The sequence below is a fragment of the Myotis davidii genome, unplaced genomic scaffold (genome assembly GCF_000327345.1).
Source record: "Myotis davidii unplaced genomic scaffold, ASM32734v1 scaffold98, whole genome shotgun sequence".
Lineage (NCBI taxonomy): Eukaryota > Metazoa > Chordata > Mammalia > Chiroptera > Vespertilionidae > Myotis > Myotis davidii.
The window spans coordinates 2,493,031-2,503,184 of NW_006294654.1; positions in this window are offsets into that span (position 1 = coordinate 2,493,031).

Genomic DNA, 10,154 nt, shown 5'->3' on the forward strand with positions numbered 1-10,154 from the left:
TCTCTCTCTCTCCTCTTAGTGTCCCTCGTCACTACTTGGCCTCTTTGATGTTCAGCAAACACAGTGTGTGTGTTCCTGCCTCGGGAAGAAGCATCTCGGGAAGCCTGTGCGGTCTTCAGCAGGTGGCAGGGTGAAGCTATGCAGCAAGTAGAATGGGCAGCTGCACTTTCTGGATCATGAAGCAGAGGCTTGGTGAGTCAGCACTGCCCTCTATGGTGGAGTTGGCTTCTGAAGGTGCATTGTGTCTGTACTCAGTACCTGGATTTGACCCTCTCTTCCGGTCAATGCCATGAGAAGCTTCTTGCAGATGTGGACTGTTCTGGTGTCAACAGTGATCAGAGGGAAGACACTGGTACCATGTCTCTCAAAACCCGTAGTTTACATAGTGGCTCTATTTTGACGTCTTTATTTCTTTGCACTCGATATTTGCTGAACTGTGGCAGTCCTTGCCTATCTCCTTATTTCTAAAACTTAGAGAGAAGAGATTTACTGCATGTAACTTCTTCTCTCCTGGAAACACTCCTGAGTTCCTTTGATAACATTTTTCTTCACTTCCCCAGAGGCCTTCATTCCATGAAAGTATTCCAGGGAATACTTTTGTTTGTTAATCCAAACTGTGTGATGTTCTTTTCCAGGCCAGGGCCTGTTGTATGTACGCCCCTCTCCTTATCAAACGGTTCTCCTGTGACATACTCCAAGGTGACCTTGTGTGCCTGTCTACACAAAAAGCCACTGGCAGGTATTTTCAGTGTAGAAAAAAAAAGGTTTATCTCAGAGTCCCTAACTTCAATATCATAAACATGTTCTTTCTAAAGTATAAATGTGGAATTTTGGATTATTTCCAAAGAGCATGGAGACAGAGAAGAGGAAGGAAGACTCTATTTATCTGATATGAAAGGGAATACCATGGAAAAAGAAATCTGAGGAAGAAGACTGTTGTTGTTTTTAATTTCTTTATTGATTAAGGTCTGAGGAAGAAGTTTGCTGTGCCCACTTGAAAAAATTTAAAAATTTTTTTAATTTTAAAAAACTATTTTGATTGATCTCAGAGAGGAAAGAGAGGGATAGAAACATCAATGATGAGAGAGAATCATTGATTGGCTGCCTCCTGCATGCCCCCTACTGGGGATCGAGCCCGCAACCCAGACATGTGCCCTGATTGAAAATTGAACTATGACCTGATTCATAGGTTGATACTCAACCAGTGAGCCACAACTGCTGGGATGAAAATTTTTATTTAATGCTTATTTTAATTATTAACAAGTAGAATGTCAGGTTAGAAGCAAAAGCCTTTTATAATGTGATGCTATTCCACTTCAATAGAAGAGATTCCTCTCAGTATTTTAAAGTTTTTTTTTATTTCACCTGGACCTATTTAAAAGACTTTTCCCCCTCTTTTAGAAGTACTCCGTCTAACTAGGAAGAGCTATTAATTGCGAAGTGTAAAATGATTCTTATTAACTTTGCAGTGTGGCAGCCAAAACTTATTTAGGAAACATTTAACCTTAGTCTTTATTGGTATTAACCAATTTTCATTTTGTCTCTGGCTAGTCAATAATCTCTGTAATTTCTTCTTTTCTTGCTCTTCTAAGCTGATGATGTGTTTAGTTACTGTCACTGACAAGCACAGTCTAAATAATGATACAAATAAGCAAAGTGATTAGGTGGTGGCTGTTGGCTTTGGCACAATAGACAGAAGAGCTGGTTGGTAGAGAGTGATTGCAGGTAACAGTGAGAATAAGTTGTATTATGTTCTATTATTACAGTAATTTTCACAAAATTAATTCTACACTTCTCACACATTTCGTTTCCCTGCTTCAGTCTAGATGTTTTCGGAGTGTCTTGAGCTCATTAAACCTCTCCTTAACTGTGATAAATTTGCTTTTATAGCCATGCATTGAGTTCCTAGTTGCTGTTTAGTATTTTTTATTTCTTTAATATCCACTCAGTTCTTTTTTCATATATTCAAGTTCTCTTTTGAGTTCTCTACATTATTTTCTATTTCCTGAAACAGATGAATTATTTTGGAAAATATACCAATATGTAGGTCTCCTTGGTCTCTTTTTTTTCTTAGTCTTATTTATTGGTGTGCTTAATAATTTTAATTAAATGTTAGACATTGTGATAAAAATTGTACAGACTTTAAATAATGTTATCTTCTTCCAGAGAGGATTCGACCTACTCTCTGGCACATAGCAAATGGTGGCATCAACACAGTCTAGTTCAGACCGTGCTGACTCAGCTTGGTTTGAAGTACTCATAAGGCTCATTCAACTTCTGGTTTTCTTCTACTCATCCATCTTCAGTGGTTTTAACTCACATCCTGGAACTTCCTAAGGCCAGGTCATGAACTCCATTTTTGTTTCCTAGTACAAAGGGATAACTAAAATTCTCTTGTGCCTTTCAACCATTGTCATTTTATATTTCTTAGCTTTTTGTGTTTCTCAGATTAAACATCAAATGACTCAAAAGAAAATGAGTTCCAAGTGTTAGCTTATTAATCTGCATCCCCAAATCTCGTCTGGACTTTGTTGCCTCAATACCTCCCTTCCTTGGCAGCCTTGAACTCCAAGTTTTGTTTTCCTGAGGCTTATAAAATTGTCTAAATTACTCTTCAGCTCTTGTCAACTACCCTTTGCCTTCCTATCTATCCCATCTTCCCATACTAGGGCTCAGCAAATATCCTAGGATATATCAATCAGCAGGTGGAAATTTGAGTTAACTTCAATGATCTTTCCTTCTGTCAATAATTTGGGCCTTTTAATTCTTTCTGTCACAATCACACTCTGAGGCCCACAAGCATGTGTCTTGTATGGGACATTAAAATGTTTTCTCTGGGAGCATTGGTATGCTATAAGCTACAGCATGAAGCAAAGAATAGAAATATTCTGATCAATGTTTTAATTTATTATCAAAGATTATTTTGATAATATTTATTTCCATTTTGGTACCTTTCAAATACGACTGTTTCTAAAATTTATCCATTTAGGTTGTTTGCAAAGTGGAAAACTTCTTAAGAAATCTGTACTTCCAAATATGTCACAAAGTCATAATTTTAGAATTTGTTTTATTTGGATGACATTCTCCATCTTATATTTCAGGCTAAAAGTGGGGTGTTTCAGAAGAAAAAATAAATTATGTCAATTTATCTTGTTTTTTGTGTTTCATGGTTTAGAAGTATGATGAGTATATATATATACGCATATATACATAAAGCTGAGATATCAATACAGAATTATTTTTTTCAATAAAGATGATACAGAAGCAGCTGCTATTCTCTAAATAGAAAAAAACAATAAGTTTGACTTTAATTTTAAATTTATATTCATGTAATTTTATGCCTATTCAACACCTGCTTATTCTGTCATTAAATTCTGTTTTGATAGTTTAACAGTATATTCCCTATAGTACACATATTATATTGCTCTTCTGTAGCTACTCATTTGCATTCATAATACTTATAATTAGGAAAATTCTAGAAGGCTTTTTCAATATAAATAGGACCAATTTTAAAAATATGTGTAAATAAGGGAGATAGTGACAATTGAGTGAAATGGGTCACTTATTAAAAAAAGTGAAACCACTTTTTCAAAATATAAAGTGATCAAAAAGAGCCATCATGTTAGGAAGGTATGAAATTGTTAAGAAAATTCTGGGCTCTCAAATTTAAAAAAGTCTGAGAAGCCTTGGTTAAATAGCTCAGTTGGTTAGAGGGTCATCCCAATATGCAAAGGTTGCAGGTTTGATCCTCCATCAGGGCAATACAAGAATCAACTAATGAGCCCTAGCCAGTTTGGCTCAGTAGGCCCACAGACTGAAGGGTCACATGTTTGATTCTGGTTAAGGGCATGTACCTTGGTTACAGGCTAGATCTCAGCCCCAGGGCTGGGCATGTACGGGAGGCAACCAATCAATGTGTCTTTTTCACATTGGTCTCTCTCTCTCTCTCTCTCTCTCTCTCTCTCTCTCTCTCTCCCTCTCCCTCTCCCTCTCCCTTCTCTTCCACTCTCTGTAAAAATCAATGTAAAAATATCTTCAGGTGAGGATTAACAATAAGGAATCAACCAATTAATGCATAAATAAGTGGAACAAATCTATGTTTCTCTCTCTCTCTAAAAATCAATGTTTAAAAAGTCAGGTAATAAAATTGTTAATTGGTTTCTTAGTTACATGATTATTTCAAAGGATTCATGTAATTCATGTAAGATTACGGAACACAGAAGAAGGCAATTTATTTTAGAGAAAATTTTGGGTCTTTTGTCACTTTGAATTTTAAGTCTTTTGATATTCTTGAACATATTAAACACAATTATTTTGAAACTTGTGTTTAATATCTCTGTTTGATTAGAATATCTGTAGGTCAGCTTCTATATCTATTTATTTCAATTGTCAATCACACTGTCTCATCTTCTCATATACTGGTTAGTTTTGATTAAGTGCTAGACATTTTTTTATGAAAAAATGAAGAGATAAGTTGAAGTGTAGTTGATGGTATCTTCCTTCTGAGAAGAATTACATTTGGATCTGGAAGGCATTAGCCATCCCAAGTTATATTTATTCAATTGAGATAATCTCAAGGTAAGTTCAGACCTTGACAAGATTGGTTTAATTTTTGGTTTACTTTTGTCCCTGGGGAGTGTGTGGCCTTCAGAATTTTAATTGAAATCTGGGGGGATTTCCCAGGGACCTACTTTCCCCATTGTCAAGACCCTAATTCTAATTTGTATCTTCCTACACCTCTGAGGGTTTGGTCACTCAGTTCAACGAGCTGAACTTTTTGACATCTTTCTTGACATTGGAAGATCCTGAAGAAAAGCAATCTCAAATGCTGTGTTCAACTTTCAAGATTTTCTTCTTTTCTTGGCTCTTCACACCATAATTATCTACTGAAATGTTAATTTTACATTGCACTCAAATAGTTCCTTTTAAAAATATATATTTTATTGTTTTCAGAGAGGAAGGGAGAGTGAGAGAGTGATAGAAACATCAATGATGAGAGAGAATCATTGATTGGCTGCCTTCTGCATGCCCCACACTAGGGATTGAGCTTGCAACCCGGGTATGTGCCCTGATTGGGAATTGAACCATGACCTCTTTGTTCATAGATAGATAATCAACTACTGAGCCATGCTAGCCAGGCCACTCATAGTTTAAAAAATATATTTTGCCCAATTTCAAGTTGTTCTCAATGAAATATTTGATAGGAAATATTTGACATATCATGACTGCAATAGACCACGCTGAGAATTATTTACATATGAATCATTTGAATAAAAGCTAATTTTCTCCTGCCACCCAAAAACAGAACTAGATTTTATTCAACTCAATCACTGTAGAGAACTCTCTGTATTGTATTCTATTCATTTCATTATTTTGAATTTAAGAAATTATACTAGTAGGTATGTTTACTCTAATTTCTTAAGTGATGCAGAAATATGTTAATAAAAGCTAATAATTTCCCTCTTCACTTCCTCACATCCCTGACCAATCTCTGCTCCTTAAAATAACAATGTTCAGCATGTGTATCTTTACATTTACATATATGTTTACAAACTTATATACATACATGTATTTTCAAAAAATAATGAAAGATCTTACTGTGCTAATTTATTTTAATAACTTTCCAAATAAATTATCTTACAGGCATTTAAAAATTATGTACAAAGCATTATCAATTTTTGGTAAATAGTAATTCAATAAAATAAGCAAAATTCAAGGTTTTTCCTTTTGGACACAAAATGTGTTTTAGTGCTCCTATCCATTGCAGAAGGATAAAATCTTTATGAGACTCTGATATGGGTGACTTCTAAGCTCTTTAATTATCCCACTCTAAGGTAAAGCTTCTTCAAGTAAGTAATACACAGTGCTCTTTAAGGGCTGTATCATCTTAGACAAAATATCTTTGTGGGCTTGGGGCTTTAGGATTGTAGAAGAAACTTGACACACAGACATATTACATATTTTATATATTTATATTATATATTTAATGTTAATATAATATTAACATATGATATATATTTAATACTGATAATATATGCCATCTATTTATATAAAAGCCTAAATGACCGACTGACCGTTCGACCATTTGACCATTCGACTGGTAGCTATGACACACAATGACCACCAAGGGGCTGATGCTCAATGCACAGGCATGGAAACATGGAACAGACTGATGAATCTCATAGGGAAGGGGGTTGAGGGTAGGGCGGGAAGAGATTAGCCAAAGATCTTATATGCATACTAGAGTCGCGGTGGGTCCCTTGGCCTGGCCTGTGGGGAACAGGCTAAAACCAGCAGTCCAACAACCCCTGAGGGGTCCCAGATTGGGAGAGGGTGTAGGCCAGGCTGAGGGACCCCACAGGTGCACGAATTCATGCACCAGGCCTTTCGTATTATATAATAGAAGTTATATAATATACATTTATAATAAATTAGAATTCTACATCATCTTTACTATAATGTACATATACATACACTCACAGAAACACTATATGAAGATAAATATTAGATATATGAGATTTGATACTCAAATTCTGTTCTTGGACTCTGAGATTTTGCCTATGCATTCAGTTAACTGTACTTCAATTCCTTTAGTATTATTATGTTCACATTTTCTTTTTGATCTTTCAATTTTCTCAAAACCAAATACATTCTTTTTAACTTTTGTAGACAGTTCTACTCTACAATGTGTTAGTACAAGGCTGGGTAAAGCTGTACTTTCCTATGCAACTTTTTTGTTTAAATGAAAAAAAAATCACTTGAATCACTGAAGGGTTTGTTTAATTTCTATCAATTTTAGGCTGATAGTTTAATAGGGTGCATAATTATTCTGTAGAAGTCCTCTTATAAATTATTGCCCTCACTATGTAACCAGTTAAGCCGAAGTTTCAATCAAGTGATATTCAAACACTATGATTTATATGTTTACATATATCGTATCATGCATTGTACACACATACTTAACATATTTAATGTAAAATATCTATAAAGAGAGTTTTGGAAGTTCTTATTTGACATCAATCAAACTTCTTTTATTGCAATGATTGGAATTTGCCATCATCAGTTAGAATTTTCTGTGTGTTTTGGAAACCAGACTCATAATCCAGTAGATACATTCTCCATATTGAGCTTATTTAAAGATTAATGAGAATGTAAAATACTTGCAAAGCAATTTAAAATAGGAATCCTTACTATTCCTCACATTTAATGTGATAACTTTTTTAGTAACTTAACTTTTATTGACTTTTTTTGCTAAGAATTCAACTTTTCTTTGAAATGACAATTCTTTTATTGTCCTCATATTTCACTTTTTTAAAAAAAACAACTATCTGAAATAGGTTTGGGGACACACACACCTGGTTCTTATTCAGTATGCAGGTCAAAGGTAACAGCAGATGTGTTTAGATGTGCTAAAGAGCTCCTCCGGCTACCAAGATCAAGCACACCATGAAACACATTATCAAAGGAGTGAAGAATCTCCTATAAATGAATGGAGAGTCCGTTGAATGAAATTTTTTTCTTCTGCGGTGAATATCTTCTTCCATCTATTAAATCTCCAGAGTTAGGACTGGGAGAGATATCTGGTGTTAGAACAATGCATTTTCTTGTTGGCCCTGTGCTCTGGAATGCTATTTTAGTCAAGGACTGCTCCAAGTAGTTTTCAGATTTTACCTACATCATTTTCTTGTCTTTTTATTTAGTTTGCTTCTCTGGAAGTGATTGAAATTGTTGGTGCCATTCCTGAAAATTGCTATGCATTTTACATTTTTCTGCTTCAAAACTGTGTCTGCATTTTAGGCAATTCTCTGGCTACCCAAGAAATTTAATATTCTACTATACCACTATTTTACTTATTAGAAATTTTATAATTCAAAGGCCGTGTGTAAAAAAAATGATCTTTTTTTTTAACCAAATTGGCCAGCTAAATTTAGCAATGAATTGATAGCTTTTTTAAAAGTCTTTTTTTGATAATTGAAATTTTTGAATCAACCAATTGTTTTGGCTTCACCTAGACATTGCCTAAGCAAGTTTATTTCACAGTCTGGTTACCATGGTGTCTGGCTCACATTAACACATCTGGAGCTCATTTGAAAATTCTCACACTAAATACTAAAAGTAAAGTATGCTTTTGATCAATGAAGTCTTATCAACCCATAAATCTCCTGCATGACTGTAATAAGAGCTAGAGTCCTTTAAAATGGTTGTCGCATAATCATGAACTTGACTACTTTCTCCCAGTCCATTTTATGTCTCAGACAAAAATATCAAGACAGTAAAACACAATTCCTCAAACTTCCCTTGCTTGTCTAGGTTTCAGAGGTATCAAAAGACTGGGGTGTGATTAAAATGAGCCCTGGGTGATTTGTTAATGTCTTTTTAAGAAACCCATGAAAATCACAGTGACTTAAAAATGAAACTCATGAACCTGTTTTAAAGTTCGTATAAATCTGAAACTTGAAGTTAAACTTGAAGGTCACATGAAACATAAGAACCAGAAACCCTGGGGTTTCGTAGCATGTTAGTTATTCTGGTTCTGTCGGTTCTGTGTGACCAGGCCAACTTCCTTTGGAACATTGAATCATGAGAGGACATCTGGTTCTGTCAGTCACCTCCTACATACATTAGTAAAATCTCAAAATTCTTTGAGAAATGATGGGTGAACATTTTGTAGTTTTTCATCTCCAATATGTGACTTTTTAATTTTGGTTTCTAAACACTGACTCCATTAGTATGAAGCCTTTGAGAGAACATTTCCTAAACAGAGACTTCTTATAGGACATTGCCCTATTCCGCCACTGTCAAGTACATTTCCTGGCACTCCATTCCTCTCCTGGGCCCTGCTAGGCACTGCCCTCTTAGTACTGTACTCTCCAACTTCTGGGCAACTGCTAAGGAATCTTCCTGCCCTACTAAATGTGCTCTCAAGCACTCTTCCTGTAGGAGTCTCCAAGCTGATTCTCGGAATCCTTGTGAAGATAAAGCTACATGACAATCCATAGCAAAGTAGAACAAAGTATTTCTTCTTTCTTGGTTGTATGGTGTTGAAAACTGCACAAAGCATGGTTGCTTTGCCAGATATACGATGGAGTTTTAAAATAAATTGTTATTTCAGTTTTCAATCCCTCCCACTACTTCTCTTGTTGAGTCAGGAGGCACTCTGGGTATCAGACATCATTCAGAACTAAAGCTTGGTTAGGGGTCAGTTCATAATCCTTTGTTCCATTGCCACTTAAAGTGACTTTTCCCTCAAGAGGCTCTTAATTGCTGCTACAGATAGGTTTTTGGGGTCCCCATCTCATTCTTACATTCTATAAACTGAGGTTTAGGTTTTGTTGCATTTTATTTATTTATTTATTTGTTTGTTTGTTTGTTTTGTGAGATATAATTAACATATAACATTGTATAAGTTGGGTGGTTGCTAGGGTATAGAAGATGGAGGGACTAGGGATGAGGAAATGCTGGTCACAAGGCATAAACTTCCAGTGATAAGGTGATTAAGTTCTGGAGATCAAGTATCCAACATGGTGACTCTAGCCAACAGTATTGTGTTATATACTTGAAAGTTGCTAAGAGAGTAGATCTAAAATGTTCTCTTCATTCATAAAAGACAATGGTAATTATGTGAGATGATGGATGTATTAACAAACCTTATCTATTTATTTTTGCCATTATTTTATTGGCCATTTTGATTATTGGCTTCATTCTCATTTAGCATGAGTTTTTTATTCCCAAGAACAGATTTGGTTTCTCTGGAGTCAGAACCAAGATGGCGGCATAGGTTAACGCCGGAGTTTGCTGCCTCGAACAACCACTTCAAAAGTGAAACTAAAAGATGGAACGGACATCACCCAGACCCACAGGAACGCTGGCTGAGTGGAAGTCCTACAACTAGGAGGAAAGAGTAACGCATACGGACACTCAGAGGAGGCGCAGTGCTGAAGTCAAATTCTGAGGTGCGGAGTGCACGGAGCAAGCGGGCTGGCGGCGGAGGGCGCGGTTGGCGTTTTCAATCGGGAGGGAGTCGCAGACTCTGAGCTCCAGATCCGGGCGAGTCTTTAGGGGCACAGACTCAAACGGGAGAAGCGGGACTGTCTGGCTTCGGTGAGAGCGAGTGCAGCTTTCTCTCCCAGGTTTGCAGCGGTTGCTGGGACTCC